We start from the raw sequence: 17,602 nt of genomic DNA, 5'->3' as shown, positions 1-17,602 counted from the left end.
AAGGTAGAAAGAACATCAGAAGCATAAGCACTCATACTATTGCCAAGAAGAGTGTTTTAATGTAGCAGTAATCAACTAGTTAACTGCTGCTGCAAGGTGCAGTAAAAGGAGGACATTAATAGCACCCAACTCTAATTCTCTTTTGTATTTATACCTGATAATTCAGTTGATATACATTTAAGGAAATGGCATAGAATAGTGCAGTGCTCTTCAAATATTGGCACAAATACTTCTTAAATGAGTTTTGACAAAGTAAGCACCCTTTGCAAATTTGTAAGTTGACCTCTAAAATACTTTTATTATAAATTAAAGTAATAGTTGCAAATAATGTAATTTTCAAAACATTGTAAATACTTATGTTTAAGATAAAATTATTACTTCTCTTTTTAAATGTACCCAGTAGCATATACATACCATAGTCTAATTATTCTTCAAATTTATGTTTTAATTCTACTTCTTCCATTCAATTGTATCTTAATATATTTTTATATGTGAAAGTCTTTTACTGACCACTCTATCATATATAATGCAATAACAATATATAAAAAAATTAAGTCTAAATTTAAAAATCCCAGTGCTTCCAGCTTGGGCGTTAGGGCCATTATGGACAAGTTACAGTGCTGCAGAGATTTTATTTATGGCCAGTTTTGGGGCCAGTTTATGGCCAGATTTTGGGGGGCTTACTCCCAACACTGAGGAGTTAAGATTATTGTTCTTCTTCTGGAGTGATGTCAGCAAAAGAGAAGGGAAGGTCCAAGGTCTCCTTCCCCATCCTCTATCTTTAAGAAAAATGAAAAGCAGGCACTGTTATTACCAACTTTGTAAGAACTCTGAAAAATGCTCAAGTTTTTCAGCAACCAAGCAAATGCTGAATTTCAAAGCAGTAGGAAAACTTTGCGGTGTTTTTACTTGCACTTGTTTCACCCTTCCTTGTGTGGCTGCAATCTTGAAGAAGAAAGCCTGTGTTCTCAGTGTAGGACTCTGGTCACTGGGGGGAGGAGAGCTGACCTGATTTGCAAATTGTTCTGTATGTTGGTTCTGACCTATTTAGGGGCTGCCTGAAGGACTGGCTTATGGTACTTTTCTCTTTTACCTAACTCACACCTTGCACCAGAAAGGTGGTAGGCATTACTCAAAAGTCCTGCAAGGTGAAGTGACAACTGCAGACACTTCACATGAAAGATTATGGTTAAAAGGCACAATAGACCACATAATATCTGTGAGCAAAAGCTGGGGAGAATTTCTTTTGAAAATTGGGTTATTCAGTGCACTATGAATATGGGGAAATTTAGAAACTCATGTACATGACCAGGGCAAGGTGCATGCTCAGAAAAGGACAGAGAAGACCCTAAGCTTACACCTCAGGCTGAGCCTTAGGCTCAGTGCAAGCCTGGCTAAGCTTTGAAAGATTGCTCTTGCACACTACCAATATACAAAGACTAGAAGAGAGTTTTATTCTTTTATTTGTTTGTTTGTTTGTTTTTAGTTTCTGGTCTTCAGGGAAATTTCTGTCAAAACTCTAGCTGAACACAAGCTGAAGAACAGCAATTTTAGTGACTACACATGATAAATAACTGTGTCTTTGCATAAATAGTTTGAGAAAGCCACTAAGCCAATGGACTGCTATAGCCTTTAATACCAGAAAGAAATAAAATAAAGGAAAGAAAAAAGAAAGAACAAAGAAAGAGAGAAAGAATGAAAAAAGAAAGAGAAAGAATGAGAGGAAAAAAGTAAGAAAGAGAAAGAAAGAAAGAAAAAGAAAGAAAGGAAGGAAGGAAAGAAGGAAGGAAGGAGGGAGGGAAGGGAGGAAAGGAAAACACTGGGGAAGGGGAAAAATCTGATTTCCAGAGTTACCACATTATAGTGTTTAAATGTCCGTTACCAAAAGAAAAAGGCATATAAAGAAATAAGAAAAAACGGTCCATTCAGAAGAACAAAATAAATAGGAAGAAATAATCTCTGAAGAAGCCTAGAAATCAGACGTAGTAGCAAAGATTCTAAAACAACTGTCTTAAATATGTTCAACAAGCTAAAGAAAATCATGGACAAAGAAGTAAAAAAAATCAGGAAAATGATGAATGAACACAATGAGAATATCAATAAAGAGACAGAAATTATTAAAAGGAACCAAATAGAAATTCTGGAGCTGAAAAGTAGAGCAACTGAAATAAAAAGTTCACTAGAGGGTTGTGAAAGCATATTCAAACAGGGGAAGAACCAGTGAACTTGACAATAGTACCTTAAAATCATTGTCAGAGTTGCAGACTGAAAAACAAATAAGGAAAAGTTCATGAGAGTCTAAGGAACCTGTGTGATATCACCAGACAATCCAACATATGCGTTATGGGAGTCCCAGAAGAAGAATGGAAATAAATGACCAAAAAGAATGTTTGAAGAAATAATGACTGACACCTTCCCAAATTTGATGACATACATGAATCTATATATCCAAGAAATTCAATGAACTGTAATAAGATAAAGCCAAAGAAACCCACACCAAGACACATTATAATCAAACTGTCAAAAGATTAAAAAACAAAAATGTATATACATACAATGGAATAGTGTTCAGCTATAAAAAGAAAGTTCTGATACACAAAAAACATGGATGAAACTTAAAGCATTATGCTAAGTAAAATAAACCAGACACAAAAAAACAAATATTATGATTCCACTTACATAACTTATCTACACTATGCAAATTCATAGAGCGAGGTTATCAGGCACTGGGGTAGGGGAAATGTGGAATTATTGCTCAGTGGTTATAGGATTTCTGTTTGGGTGATGAAAAAGTTTTGGAAACAGAGGTAATGGTTGCACAACACTGTGAATGTAATTAATGTCACTGTATTGTACACTTAACAATGGTTAAAATGGCAAATTTGTACGTATTTTACAACAATAAAATAAATTTACAAAACAGATTATTCTGCATTGGGTTATCATTACAGCTATTATTAGTATACAGTTGATTACTCTATATATATACATACACATGCACATATCTGCATATATTATACATTTTGATAATGATTAAATATAAAAAGTATACTTAATTGGGAGTGTATCTTTTAATGAAATGTATGGAAATTTATTCTTCTGAAAAAAAATCATGCATCCATGGATAAAGCTTATTTATTGCTAGAATGAGATAAAACTCAGAATCAATTTTTGCTCTACCTTTTATCTTGAGCTGTGTTCTAAGAAAATTTGTTGGCATAAATAAAAAATGAGAATGGAGGAAGTTTTGCAACAGCAATGTTGCACAATCCCTTGATTGATGTTGCTGTTGAAAAAAGTGAATGGAAGTCATTTGGGCCATCTTTTCTCAACCTAAAGTCAATGTTTTGAATGGTCTCTGTGATATTTTCCCCCAATAACAACATACCAAAGTAAAACTAGCTATGATTGAGAATTACTTCTTTCATTTGTATAGGCAGAAATAGGTAATTTTGAAAAAGGAGGTGTGAAAGGAGAAATCAACACAATACCTTCAACTGAGTCCCTTGGAAAGACTTTGTGTACCTCCGTGGTCATAGGCATATTCAGACTTCTGGTTTATTGGAAAGAACATTAGACAAAGATCCAGGAGATTTGCCTTCCAGGCTAAACTTGGTGACTGAGAAGCAGAGAAGATAAAGAATTGAATGTGTTTCAATATAATTAACTGCTTAGAAGCTATCTTTATTGGTATCTATAAGTTAAATTTTATTGATGTTCTAATACAAAGTTTTAAGAGAAAGAACATTTAGCAAAGAAAATAAAGAACAGGGAAACCATAGTTAGAGTTTATCCAGGAAACCTTCTGTGTAATTTCACGTTCTTTCCCATCATATCTTCTATGCAATTTAATGCTCTTTCCTGTACTGTTTAGTTTAGTTTAGTGAGTTGGTCCCCACAAGTCAATTACAAGAAGACATTTATTGAGTTAGTTCACCTTAAATTCAAGCTTTAATAATGAAAAGTATATCAAATAAGAAATGCTGAGGTCAATGTGGAAAGGAAAGGCAGTTTTAAAAAAGAAATTGATAAAATCTCCAAAATAAGCTCTTTCAAAACCTCACAGAAGAAATGCCACTTTGTTTATAGTAGAAAAAGAACAGAGATGCCTCTATGCTAGAAACTCTTTTTTGAACAGCAGAAACCCACAAACTTACTAAATGATTTTCACTGGTCAATGAGGATGCCTTGTAAATTTTTTAAAAAATTAATTGAATGTGCTTGTATTATAGAGTTTGGCCAGTACTAGAGCCATTTGGGCTTTGTCTACATTAGACAATGACCTGAAGAAAGTTATCCATAAGATTTTAATACACTGTGGAAGTCTCATGCTTATGGTCTTTTGGTTTCCAGTATAGTCTTTTATAATTTATGGTCCCTGGAAGTCAGAAAGATCTTGGGAAAAATATTAAGACCTCTGATTTACTTTATTTTGAAAAATCTTCCAATTGCTTTCCTTTGTGCTAGAATAGATTACAAACTCCTCACAATGAACTAGAAGGCCTCTGGCTACCATGTTAACGTCTTCTCAGAGCTCTGCATTATGATCTGTACTCCAGCTGCTTCCCATCTTTCTGTGTCTGTTCTTGACACATACTGAGTTTATGCCTGCTTAGGGCCTTTGCACATACTGTTTCCACTTCCTGAAATTTTCTTTTCCAGATCTTTGCTTGGCTTGTGCTTTTTCATGCTTCAGGTCTCAGTTCAAAGGTAGCCTCTTCAGAAAGGCCTTTCCAAATCACTCCTTGCTATTCTGTCACTACTGTCTACCTTATTGCATGTTAGAAAGGAATGGACTTCATAACACTCATCATTCTTAAAAATTTTCTTGTGTAATTATTTCCTTATTTATTATTTGTATCTTTCCTTGTGTTGCAACTTCATCAAATGAAATCAATCCTGTTAGCTATTGTATTCTGGTCTTCTAAAACAGTATAGAGTAGGTGCTTAATGAATCTTTGTTGATGATTGACTAACTAGATGAGTTTTCTGACCTTCTTTTTTTCGAGACTATTTCCTGCCAAAGTCACACATGGGCTTTTTTCTTATGCACAGTTCAGTTTATTTTAATTCTTAAAAATTGATTGACTTGCACACAACAAAATTGACTCAATTGAAATATTTGGCTAATTGATCTGTCACTGTAGGAAATATAATCTGGGTAATAGATAGCTGCAAAAAACCTGAGATATGTAAGTTCATTTCCATTTTTGGAACTAGAGTAGGAAATTAAGCTGAATTGCAAAACTCAGGTCTTTTATGATTTGGACTTCCATTCTTTGTATCTGAATCTCAGTTGATTTGAAAGTTCTAGTAAATCATTAAGTTACCCTTTTTCCCAGCAGAACATCCTTCTTATATTATGCCGGGTTCCCACTGTCCCAGAATTTCCACTGGGGAATGGGTCAGATTGGAAGCAATGACCTGAACTGAGGGGCAGATAGTAGCATTTTCTTCCCTTTCTACGCTGACAATTACATTAAATAAGTCGAGATTTCAGCTCTCGGTTAGGTTTGCTTATGCAGTCCTCTTCTGGCTGCAATTAATTTGTAGACTTTTCCTACTAAAAAGGTTGATCTCTCAAGAAGCAAGTCATAGTGGACTGATGTTTATCATTTGTGCCTGTTAGCAAACATTTCTCAGTTATTGGCTATAATCAGGCTGTAGCTAAATTTTGGTTGATACCAAAAGTTATGAAGCCTAAAGTATTCGGGAAACTGTTGAACAAAATCAATTAAATAGTTGTCTATTTTAAAACTGCTATTATTTAAGTTGTAAATCTCTGCCTCACGCTTCAGCCAGTTTGTAGATATTACTATTTCAGTCATCAGCAGCCCAGCTTATTAAAATAATTAAATGTCAGTATTTCCTTTTTTCTCTGTTATATTACTTTCAGTTCTAAGTTTCAAATGAGTGTTTACTTTTTAAAATGATGAACATAAAAGCAAACAACATTAGTACCCAAGGATGATGTTTTTATTTGCCATTATTTTATTTCAACTGTAATTAAATGAAAGTAATATTTTAATATTTTACTCATAGATATTATTGGTTATGCTGGGAGCACAACAGAGTAAGTATTTAAAATTTTCATTCAAATGTTAAGTCTAGGCCTTGGAAAAGAGATATTAAAATATTACTATAATTTTATTTTCTTTTTCTTAAATGTTAATCTCTCTGATTTCAAGGAATATTCTCCTACACCATTTCATAGGATAGATGATGAATGGATTTTAGTAAATTAAAAACAAAAAAACTGATTTAATAATCAACTTATCTTAAAAACCACAATGTATGTGAAAACTTTCAATATTATTCACATTTAAGAGAATGCAAATACATGAAAGAAAAGACTTGGAGGGAGTATTGAGCAAGGTAAAATCTGATAGATGTAGGTAAGGGTTGTGTTGGGTTTTCACAGAGATTTTATTTTGGAAAGAAAAGAGAACAGAAGAAAAATAATTATCTGTTGATAAGATATTATTTTTAAAATCCACTTTCATGATTTTTGGTTTTTATATTCCCTATTGCTGGTTGCCTTAGAAATATTTTGCTCTCCGATGTCAATAGTAAAGGTTTAGAAATTATTAAAGGTTTTCTTTTCATACTCCAAAAAAAAAAAAAAACTTTTTTTCCTCCTTTGATCCAAAGTAACTGACCCCAAATCCTCTACCAACAAGACCTATTTCATTAACCTTTACATTTCAGCTGAGAACAACAGTACACTTATATGTTAGAGTGCTTGCTCCTTAATAATCTCTAAACTAAAACAGCCACTATTTAATATTTTGTGTAGTTGGCCACGCGTGGTGGCTCATGCCTGTAATCCCAGCATTTTGGGAGGCCAAGGCAGGCAGATCACTTGAGGTCGGGAGTTTGAGACCAGCCTGACAAACATGGAGAAACCCCATCTCTACTAAAAACACAAAAAATTAGCCGGGTGCGGTGGCCCATGTCTATAATCCCAGCTACTTGGGAAGCTGAGGCAAGAGAATTGCTTGAACCCAGGAGGTGGAAGTTTCGGTGAGCCGAGATAGTGCCATCGCACTCCAGCCTGGGCAACAAGAGCAAAACTCTGTCTCAAAAAAAAAAAAAATTTAGTTTAGTTACAATTACAATTTTTAGTTGCTTTTGTTAGATTTAAAGAAAACTTTAGCCATATCTAATAGGTCTATAGTTCAATTTTGGGTGCACAGGTGGAAATATTCATATGAAACTTAGCGTTCTCATAGTTTCTTTTTCCTTTGGTTTCATTGTTTTCAAAGTACACTTGATTCTGCAGTTTTGAGCTACAGCTATTGAGCCAACTATCTCCAAAGCTGTCCTAATCTCTTCCCCCTTTAATACTAAAATATGTGCTTGTTGAGCGATAAGATCATGTCTATGCCATTTTTGTTTGCCTGATGCTGGAGTAGCAAATAAGTTTCATCTCTGTGTCAACTGCAACTAGATTGTTAGTAAATGCCTGCAGTGATGTATTGAAAAGCAATCTGAGACTGTCTGACATAAGTGGAAAAGATAACTGTGTTTGATTAGCAATGTCTGCCATGGGCATAGGAAGAAAGAATAGCTCTAAGACTACGTATTTGCTATCCCTGTGCTTGTGCTTAAGGAGGTGCCTGGAAGAGATTGGTACTTTATAAATGTTTGGTATATAGATGAATGAACTTCAGTTTTATTTGGACAACCATTTTATGCAGCAAGAAAACTCAGAAGTTCCTTTTAATCCTAACCTGGAAAGTTTCCCCGTCACTTAGTCCAGAAACTACTCCCTGGTTTTGCCAGATAAAATCAATGGTTCCTGGACCTCACCAAAACTAAACTTCCAAAATGTTGATGTATATAATTTACTTCTCACCCAAGTTACGCATTCGTCTTTGAGTGATATTTGCATTTCCTATATATTTGAGTTAATAATATATGTGATCTAGCCACTTTAATTTTGTTGTTTCTATGCTCATGGTTGACCCTGGACAGATTATGAAGTAGGCTAAGCATGTTCTCTGTGATCTGAAGCTTACCTCTACAATTTATTTTCTTCCTCTGCATGGCCCTTTCCATAATACCGAAACCTGCTTTCAGGAAAAGGTCTGCTATAATATGACACAATGCTTTTAAGCTAATATGTTAACCTTCATAGGAACATTTAAAAAACGCTTTTTCTATTTTTTTTTATTTTTTTTGATACAGTGTCTCACTCTGTTGCCCGACTGGAGTGCAATGGCCCAATCATGGCTCACTGAAGCCTTGACCTCCTGGGCTCATGGTGGTACTCGTTCCTCAGCCTCCTGAGTAGACGAGACCACAGGTGTGCACCACCATACCCCACTAATTTCTTATTATTATCATTGTTATTTGTATAGACGAGGCTCCCGATGTCTCTCAGGCTAGTTTCCAACTCCTGGGCTCAAGGGATCTTCCCACCTCAGTCTCCTGAAACACTTAGATTATAGGTGTGAGCCATCGCACCTGGCTCTAATTCTTGAGTAAAAGTCTTTGTCTTCCTCCTTTGCATATGTTCTTTACAATTTTCTTAGATTCCATAATCTTTCATAATTAAGACAGTACTCATACATTCCTTTCCGTACAGTATCAATAAAACATTTATAAAACAAGCAAACAAGTAGGACATCAAAAAATCTTGATCTAAATGCCTGATGATAATCTAAAAGGGATATTCTTTTCTTCAATTAATAACACCTAAACACTCAGTTGAAAATACAATTAGTCATGTTATTTCTTCTTTCTAATGCTTGCCCAAAATGCAAATAATAAAATCTACTTTATAAGCTGCATTAGAATGAAACACATATACATATGGTTTAGCACAAATACAGCGCCTTGAATCTAATGGATACACAATCAATGACAGGTGCTATTATGACTTGTGCTAACTCTTGTCTGTATCTCAAACATGTTTTCCCTTCACTGCTATGCCTATGAATGTGTCTCCTATTACTCCATCAAACCTTGAATATTTGTTGTGGTAAGGGCAGCGTGAACATGACTATTTGAGAGGTTCCAATAAATCAACATCTGTTTTTCTCAACCAAGTGTTTTATGAGGACTGAGGACAAATAACAAGTGATTGATTTGAATTTTACAGTTTTCCTGACTGCATGATTTTTTGTGTGTGTCTGTGTGTGTGTGAACATCGTATACTTTTCAAGCAGAAGAGAATGTTTTTAAAAATGTGGTTGAAAGGAAAAGAGACAAAACAACAAATCTATAAATCCAAAATGGTCCTCTAAGTTAACCTGGCTGTATAAATCCACAATGATCGAGAACTGGCTCTATAAATGCTTATAAGCATATGCCATTAATCTCTTTTGTTTCCCCATTTATTTTATAAGCTGCTTGAGGGGAAAATATATTTATAACTTCATAGTGCCTAATGTAATGGAATACACATCATGAAATTTAGTAACTATTTTCTGAAGAAATATAGCAAACTCTCTACCAAATTTTGTGTTGCTGTTTCATAATATAGTTTTATCACTGGCATGTGGCTACCTGCTGGGGACTACACTTCTCATCTTCCTTTGCAACTTGGTAAGGACACGTGACTATTTCTCATGATAGAATGTGAGTGGAAATGATGATGCCGCTTCAGGGTAAGAGTGGTAAAGAAGGGAGTGTGTTTGCTTCATGCTCTTTTTCTGAGGACTACACTGAGGGACGTAGAGACAGTAGCACAAGTCCCTTACCACTACAATCACTTACACTGAACTGTAATGGAGAAACAAACTCTTACCGAGTTAAGATACTAAAAATTTGGGGCTTGTTACCATGGCAAGCAATTGCCTAGTAGTAAGCTCATTTTTCATTTGTATGCCCTAGCATTCCCTAAGCTCGCAGCAAATTTGAGTTGCTTTCAACATCAAGCCTAATTCATAACTACACCGCTAACTTTGATTTTTTACTTTTATCTCAAATTTCATCCAAACTATCTAAATTCTGACATCTTAATTACCTAAAGTTTTGACATGCCACATGTGAACAAATTTGTGGAATATTAGTTATGCTGACGGTTTAAGATCTTCCTTTTGGCAGATCAAGAGGGGCTGAAGCAAGACCATCACAATATTGCTATACTTATTCTTGTTAAGCCTTTCTTCAGATTGTTGCTTGGAGTCATTGTATTTTTGATATTTTGGTATACAACTACTTTGTGGCTGATCATGACAGACAATAGCCTGCTGTTTGAATTAGAAAAATTACTGTCTTCTGTTTTTCTACAGATACTCTCTGTAATAATAAAGCCACGATATTTATCAAACATGCCTGAATGAAAAACAAAACAAAATCAAACACCCAAAACAAGTTTTTGTTTGGATGGTGAAAAGAACTAAAAGAAATCAAAGAGTAAATGACTTCAAATTGATATCTTTCAACTATAATTTCACTAAGTTGCTGTTTGGAGCATTTGTATGTCATATTTTTCAGACATATTTTTTCTCTATAATGATAAAATAACAGTTATTTAGTCTTTCTCAAATCTAAGTTGTTCTGTGCACAAATACAATTGTCCATCACTGGACATGTTATGGGAAAGGCCCAGAACAACAAGTTTACTTTATTTTTAAACACGCTGCACCTTTGTGATATCACAAATAAAAATCATCTTCCAAACCTGTTCTGACAACTTTCATAATATCTTGAAATTTTAAATTGAAAAATGTCTAATATGCTATGTGCATAATTAAAATGTTTTAAATCTTTTCATCCTTTTATATGAAGGTAGTTTTAACCATTTGCTATCCATCAAATATCAATCATAAGCAGAAACTATCTGAAAACAACATTAATTCCAGGGACTGAAATAATTATTATGATGACTGTGACTTTAATTTAGAGCATAATGATAATATACAGTGTGAGAGGGAAGAAGATCCAACATTCTGGATTCAGGCAGACCTAGTTTGAGTACTTGCCACTAACTTGTAACATGACCTTGAGAAAGTTATCTAAACTTTCTGAATCAATTTTCTTACCAGTAAAAGAATGGATTAAAAATAATACATATAAATAATCCCTGGCATATATTAGGTGCTCAATCATAACCACAATCAGCTCTTTTATAGCCTTTAATTACATCTGCATGTCTTGTCATGTGAGAGAAATATAAATATGAGAATATTTTTTTTAAATACTTTAGAGTCAGAAACCTGTGGTGTTAGAAAGAACTTTGTATCAGTCAGCTCTTCACACAATAATGCTATGTAACAAACCACCTCAAAATGCAGTGATTGGCAACAATGGGAATTTATTGTCATGCTCTGAGGTCTGCAGGTCCATCAGTATATCTGATTTACAGTAGGCTCATCTGCTTTAGATGGCAAAGTAAGTTGGGCTCAGCTCCAGGCTGTGCATTGAGTCTGTTCAATGTGTCTTTGATTTGGCGCCCTGTTGGAAGGACCGGCATCTACCTGGGATGAACTCTTCTTGTGTGAATCGGCAGGAACAAGAAGCCTGCCAAACCATGCAAGCACATCTGCTAATTCTTCACTCTAAAGTGAGTGATAAGCTCAAGTGAAATGGGAAAGTATACTCATGATGGGTTCAGAGGAAAGTGGATATTTGTAGCACACTCAAAGTATCACCATTATTTCAGAGTATAGGGGGTAAAGGCAAGAATGAAAGCAGCTCAGGTCACGAGAATAAAAGAATCAAAAAGAGGGTGTTGCTAGAGTTTAGTCATATTGCAGAAGAAACTGAATGAGATGAGGAATAGAAGGAAGGAGAAAGAGGAAAGAAAAGGACAAGGCAGTTCTGAGTTTTGAAATAGAACAATGCTAAAGAGACAGGCACTCGAAAGGGAAATGCTTTTAAAAGTATCAGTTAGTTCTGAAAAATGGCATGCGTATTTATCTGTCATGACAAATAGACACAGGTAGAGTACACTTATTCAAATGGATTATGTGGGTTCAATATTCAGACTTATTCAAGCGTACACTAGTTATTCTTGCACCATCTCTGGAAAAGATATATTGTTCATGCAATAAAATATATAATAAATTGAAAGCCAAGAAAATGATTAGTTTACATGAAATAAACTATTTCCACAAAATGTTAAACCCGTTTTGGCAATATCTATTAACACGAAACAGATGTGCTTATATCTAATGACTCTACTAATTAAAACAGATATATTAGAGTACTCATTCTTTAATTAATTATGAGCCTTAGTTTCATTACTGTGAATACTGAGAAGTGTTTTCCTAGAAACATTACTTTGAAAATATTTATTAATTTAGGCTTTTTATAAGCTCAGATTGTTTCTCCTAAGGAGACTAGATTAATGTAATTTCATAATAAAAAACTACAATTAATTTTCATCTAAGTATTTAATCAAAAATTGTCTAGTCACTGAAAATGAGAAGATGAATTTAAAATGAGAATGCCTGCCCTGAAGAAGCACAGAGAAAAAAATATAATTGATACTTTTATACAATATGTTAGAAGCTGTAATTGGAGAATGTACAAAATATACAAACCATTTGTAGTACATGGGACGTGAAAGTATCATCAGTGTGGTAGTGTTTGGGTTGAGTTGGAAGGACAGGAAGAATTTGGCTCTGTGAATGGTTTGTAAGATTTCTGATGGAAGGAGCAGTGTGTGCAAGGGCAAAGAGACATGCAGATGGGATAGTGATTGAGGAAAATGAGTAATCCAGGAAGGCTAGTGTATCTGTTTTGCAGGGAAGTGGTAGGAGACAAAGTTGGAAGCATAGTTTGGAGTAAGAATTAATAGTCAGGCCATTCATTAGTCAGGCCATCTGCCTTTCCCACAGCTCTTCTCTGTCAGTTCCACCAAGATGACCAACCATTTTCAGTCACACAAAAATATTGAAAACTGTTTCCACTGGGAGCTTGAATTGAGCACACAGGTAGGGAATCTTGGGACAGCAATTTGCTGCCCTAAACCTGAAAAGTCAGCTATTAGTTTCAAATGGTTGTCCCAGTCCTGACTCCCTGTAATCAAAAAATGATTCTTCTTTCTTTTCCCCTAGCATCCAACTAGGGTTACCAACCATCCTGATTTGCTTAGGACTGTCCTGGCTTAAGCACTGAGCATCCTACACCCCTGGCTTCTCAGTCTCAGGCAAACTGGGATGGCTGGTCCCCTACATCCCCACATAATCTTACCTATCCCTCATCTTCCCCTTTCATGATCACGAAGCCTAGTTAAGGTACTGACTTTTCCCCCTCACTCTGACTTCTCACTGATTTTCAATCATTCCATATTAAAATCTAAACTGCCTTTGAACACCAGATTAATTTTCCTACAAGTCTTGTTTGGCAATGTCACTATTTTGTTCAAATACTTCCAATGCCTCCCTTTTGCCCATTGAATAAAGCTTAAATGCCTTAGGCTGATATTTCATGCCCCCCCTCCCCACCCCCCCACACATAACCTTTCACCAGCTAATCTTTCTCATTTTGCTTTGGTGACTCAGGAGTCACTTAATATCTTTTAGAACTTTGTAGGCATTATATTAAACAACTGTACTGTTTTTGTTAACTGTGACTTGGATTACTAAAGTGACTCAGTACAGATTTTTAGATAATAAAATCTGGATAAAGCAATATTTTTTGTACATCAATTCACATTTCTCTCCTTCCTATTGCTTGGCTGAATTACAGAGTAGTTCTTAAAAACAAATTGATTTCTTTATATGACAAGTTCAACTTAGCACAAATGTTAATGCACATCCACTAGGAAAATAAACCATAAAATAATCTAGAATTTAACAATTTTTAAAATAAGCCATAATTATTTTTCTAGTCATTCTCACTGACAAAAACTAATCCTGCTTTAAAAATTATTATATTGTTATTTTAAAGTGGGCTCAGTTACTAATTACAACTTCTGTAATTTTGTGTTATTGTTCCTTTGATAGTGAAAAAAAGGCTCGTTTTATTTATGTGGCTTCATAGACATTTTTTAATGTCCTAAAGAAAATACCAGCAGGCCATGAAAACAATGTCCTCTACACCTCCCTTTTCTATGACTGAAAAAGAAGTCTTTTGATGACTTTCTTCATGGGGAAGAATAACTTAGAGTTTTCTTCATTTATTCTAGGCTTCTGTTTGTTTTCCCCCTGGGATTTTCAGACTGTTTCTTCTCCTCATCTTTAGTTTTATTGATGGGTGTACTTTTGCCTGCTGAGGGGCCTGGGGCATCTCTATTTATAACCCTCCTAGCCCAGTCTAAACCCCGAGGGTTCTGCTTGCTCCTGCACTGCTGCTCTCCTCCTTGTCAAGACTTTGGTGTAAGTCCAGTGTCGTCCTTCAAAGCAGGCAAGTGGCTATTAACGATGTTTTGTGCTTGCTAATATACATATGGCCATCCATCATCTTTTCGTCCTTTTGTTACTCAGATGCCAACAATCCAGCACCAGTCTCTGCTGTGGATTTCCCTCTATTTTAAGTGCATTTATCATTAAGAACAAAATTATGTAAACATTTTTTGCTTTAGTATGAATTCACTGTTTTAAAATATTCTTAGGTTGGCATTGTGGTTCAAGTGAAAATGTCTTTGAGTTATATATGATTTCACTTTTAAACTCTGCTTTGTTAGAGTAAAAGTATGTGTCAACTACCCATTCTTTCTCACTTCCTCCACTGATAACAACCTATGAAGCCCTAGGACTAAACATCACACGCTGTCCTGTAATAAGGGCTTTGGAGTCTGTGATGATTTTACAACATGACCACAAACATTTTGATTCCACTTATGCCATCAAGACATAGGTTCTAGGTCTTCTGTCAGTGAATCTAGGTAGGCTTGTGAATTTTGGCCAATAAAGAATGGCAAAAACGACACTATGTGACTGCAAAGGCTAGGTCATAAAAGATTGGACGGCTTTTGTCTTATTTGCTGGAGTACTTACTCTTGGAGTCCTTAGCTACTATGCTATAAGTCTGACTATCCTGAGGAAGCCATGATTTGAGGAAGCTCAAGCTATGTGAAAAGGCTACATGTGGTCATTCCAGTTGTCAGTCCCTGCTGAGCCCAGTCTTTGAGTGCCTGTCTCCGTATCAGATACCAAACATGTGAGTGAAGAAGTCTCTAGATGTTTATAGCTTTAGTCATTTAAGTATTTCTAGGTGAATTACTAGACATATTGATGCAGAGATAAGCCATCCCTCTAAAGCCTATTCAATTTTCTGACCTATAGATTCATGTTACTCCACTAAGTTTTAGGGTATTTTTCTTTTTTTACTGCAATGTCTCTCAGAGTCAGTCGTGACGAGATTATTTAATTTCCAATTTTCAGTTTCCTCATCTGTAAACAGAGAACAGTAATGATGCTTCTGCTATTGGCCTTTTTTTTTTTTTTTTTTTGAGAATTCAGTGAGAGAATGCATGTAATTTAGCCTGAGGAATGAGGGCTCAATTCATGGTAACTATCATTACCGTTAACAGGCAATAATAATAAACATTTTTCTGCCTTTAGTGAACCTAATAATTGCTTTTTAAAAAATTGTGGTAAAATACACACAGTATAAAATTTATCATCTTAACTATTTTTGTGTGCGGTTCAATAGTATTAAGTATATTCACATTGTTGTGCAACCCATCTCCAGAACTCTTTTCATTTTGCAAAACTGAAACTTTATAGGCATTAAACAACAGTTCTCATTATCCCTTCCCTCTGACCCCTGGCAATAACACTTCTATTTTCTGTCTCTGTACATTTGACTACTCTAAGTATCTCATATAAGTGGAATCATACAATTTTTATCTTTTGGTGACTGGTTTCACTTAGCATGATGTCCTCAAGGTTTATCCACATTGTAGCATGCGTCAGAATTTCCTTCCTTTTTAAGGCTGGATAATATTTCATTGTATTTATATGCCACGTTTTGTTTATCCATTCATCCTTTAATGAACATGTGTATTGCTTGTACCTTTTGGTATTGTGAATAATGCTGCCATGAACATGGGTATATAAACATCTCTTTGACAACCTGATTTCAAATTCTTTGGGTATATATTAAGAAATGGAATTGCTGGATCATATGGTGATTATGTTTTTAATTTTTTGAGGAATCAACATATTTTTTCCATAGTGGCTGTAATATTTTTACTTTCCCACCAACAGTATGTAAGGTTCTAGTTTTGCCACATCTTTACCAACACTTGCTACTTTCTGTTTTTTCTTTTTAACAGTAGCCCTCCTAATGGGTATGAAGTATATCTTGTGGTTTCAACTTGCAAGTCTCTAGTGCTTAGTGATGTTCAGCATATTTTCATGTGCTTATTGTCCATTTGTTTATCTTCTTTGGAGAAATTTCTATTCAAGTTCTTTGCCCATTTTAAAATCTGATTGTTTTGTATTAAATTGTAGACATTCTTTATATATTCTGGATATGAACTCCTTATAAGATATATAATTTGCAAATATTTTCTCCCATTCTTTGGGCTGCATTTTTACTCTGTTGATTGTGCAATGGTTGCTTTTAAGCAAATATCTTGATATATTATTAATTCAGTCTAAATCAAGATTTGAAAATGTATCATCAAAAATGTAAATATGACAGTGGAATTAACCTTGAATCAAGAATGATTCTCACTTTAAATCAGGCTTCATTTCAAGATTAGCAGGATGGATAGTTTTGATGCGAAAATCAGGTAAGCAAAGTAATATTCCTACCAACATAATTTATATTTTTAGGAGCAAAGAAATATTCTTCAGATTTTGGGATTTTGTTAGTCAGTGCCAGCTCCTGGTGAAATGTCCAGTGTCTATCAAATGCTGTACTGGTATCCTTATTTTAACTCACAGAGGCCATTGCACTGACTTCTTCTACCCATCATGCCTTTCAACTTGTTGATGGAAAACCTCTGTAGTCTCTGTTGTAGCCCTTAAGCTATATGCAGTAATTTAGTGTAGTAGTGATTGATCTTATTTTGACTTCAGGTGCTGATATATAGCTGAAAGATCAGTTTTTTTAAGGAATTCAGTTTACTTTTCCTTGGTGTTGCCTTGTAATTGTATACCTCAAAGTATATTTTAATTGATCACTTGAAGTTTTCTTCATCCAGGTATCTATAAATCTCCATCATGTTCCACTTTAGCACAGATGCTTTAAATAAAGATTTATGTTCATTTCAGATGCACCAGTTGGAAAATGACTTCCTTAGTTAGGTAGAAGTTAGGCAAGTCTATGTAGGATTTAAAAAAAAACCAGAAAATTTCAAAAGAAGTTAAAACTCACTAATCTGTAGGCAAAGTCTTGACCTTCTGACACATGAGATACAGTGAATTAAGCTTAATATACACATATTGGGGCAGTAGTCAACAAAAATTATTACCGTAAATTTAAAATTTCACCCGTACCTCAACTCTCTAACAGCAAAGTGGCATCTACTTTCTTGAGCTTTTGAACATTGGATGGATGAGGATGATTTGTTAGATTTTGATTTAAATCCTTACAGGTATGCAGCTAATTCTTCAGAGGTTCAATTTAATTTCTTTCAGATTTTAAGTCTCTGAACCTGTAAAATGCTGAAAGGTGCATTCAATATATGTTTACCTTGAGAAACTACTAGAAGGATATTAGAAACAAATATTTGTAGGTTGGAAAGAGG

The sequence above is a fragment of the Gorilla gorilla genome, chromosome 13 (genome assembly GCF_029281585.2).
Source record: "Gorilla gorilla gorilla isolate KB3781 chromosome 13, NHGRI_mGorGor1-v2.1_pri, whole genome shotgun sequence".
Classification (NCBI taxonomy): Eukaryota; Metazoa; Chordata; class Mammalia; order Primates; family Hominidae; genus Gorilla; species Gorilla gorilla.
This window is presented reverse-complemented; position numbering follows the sequence as displayed.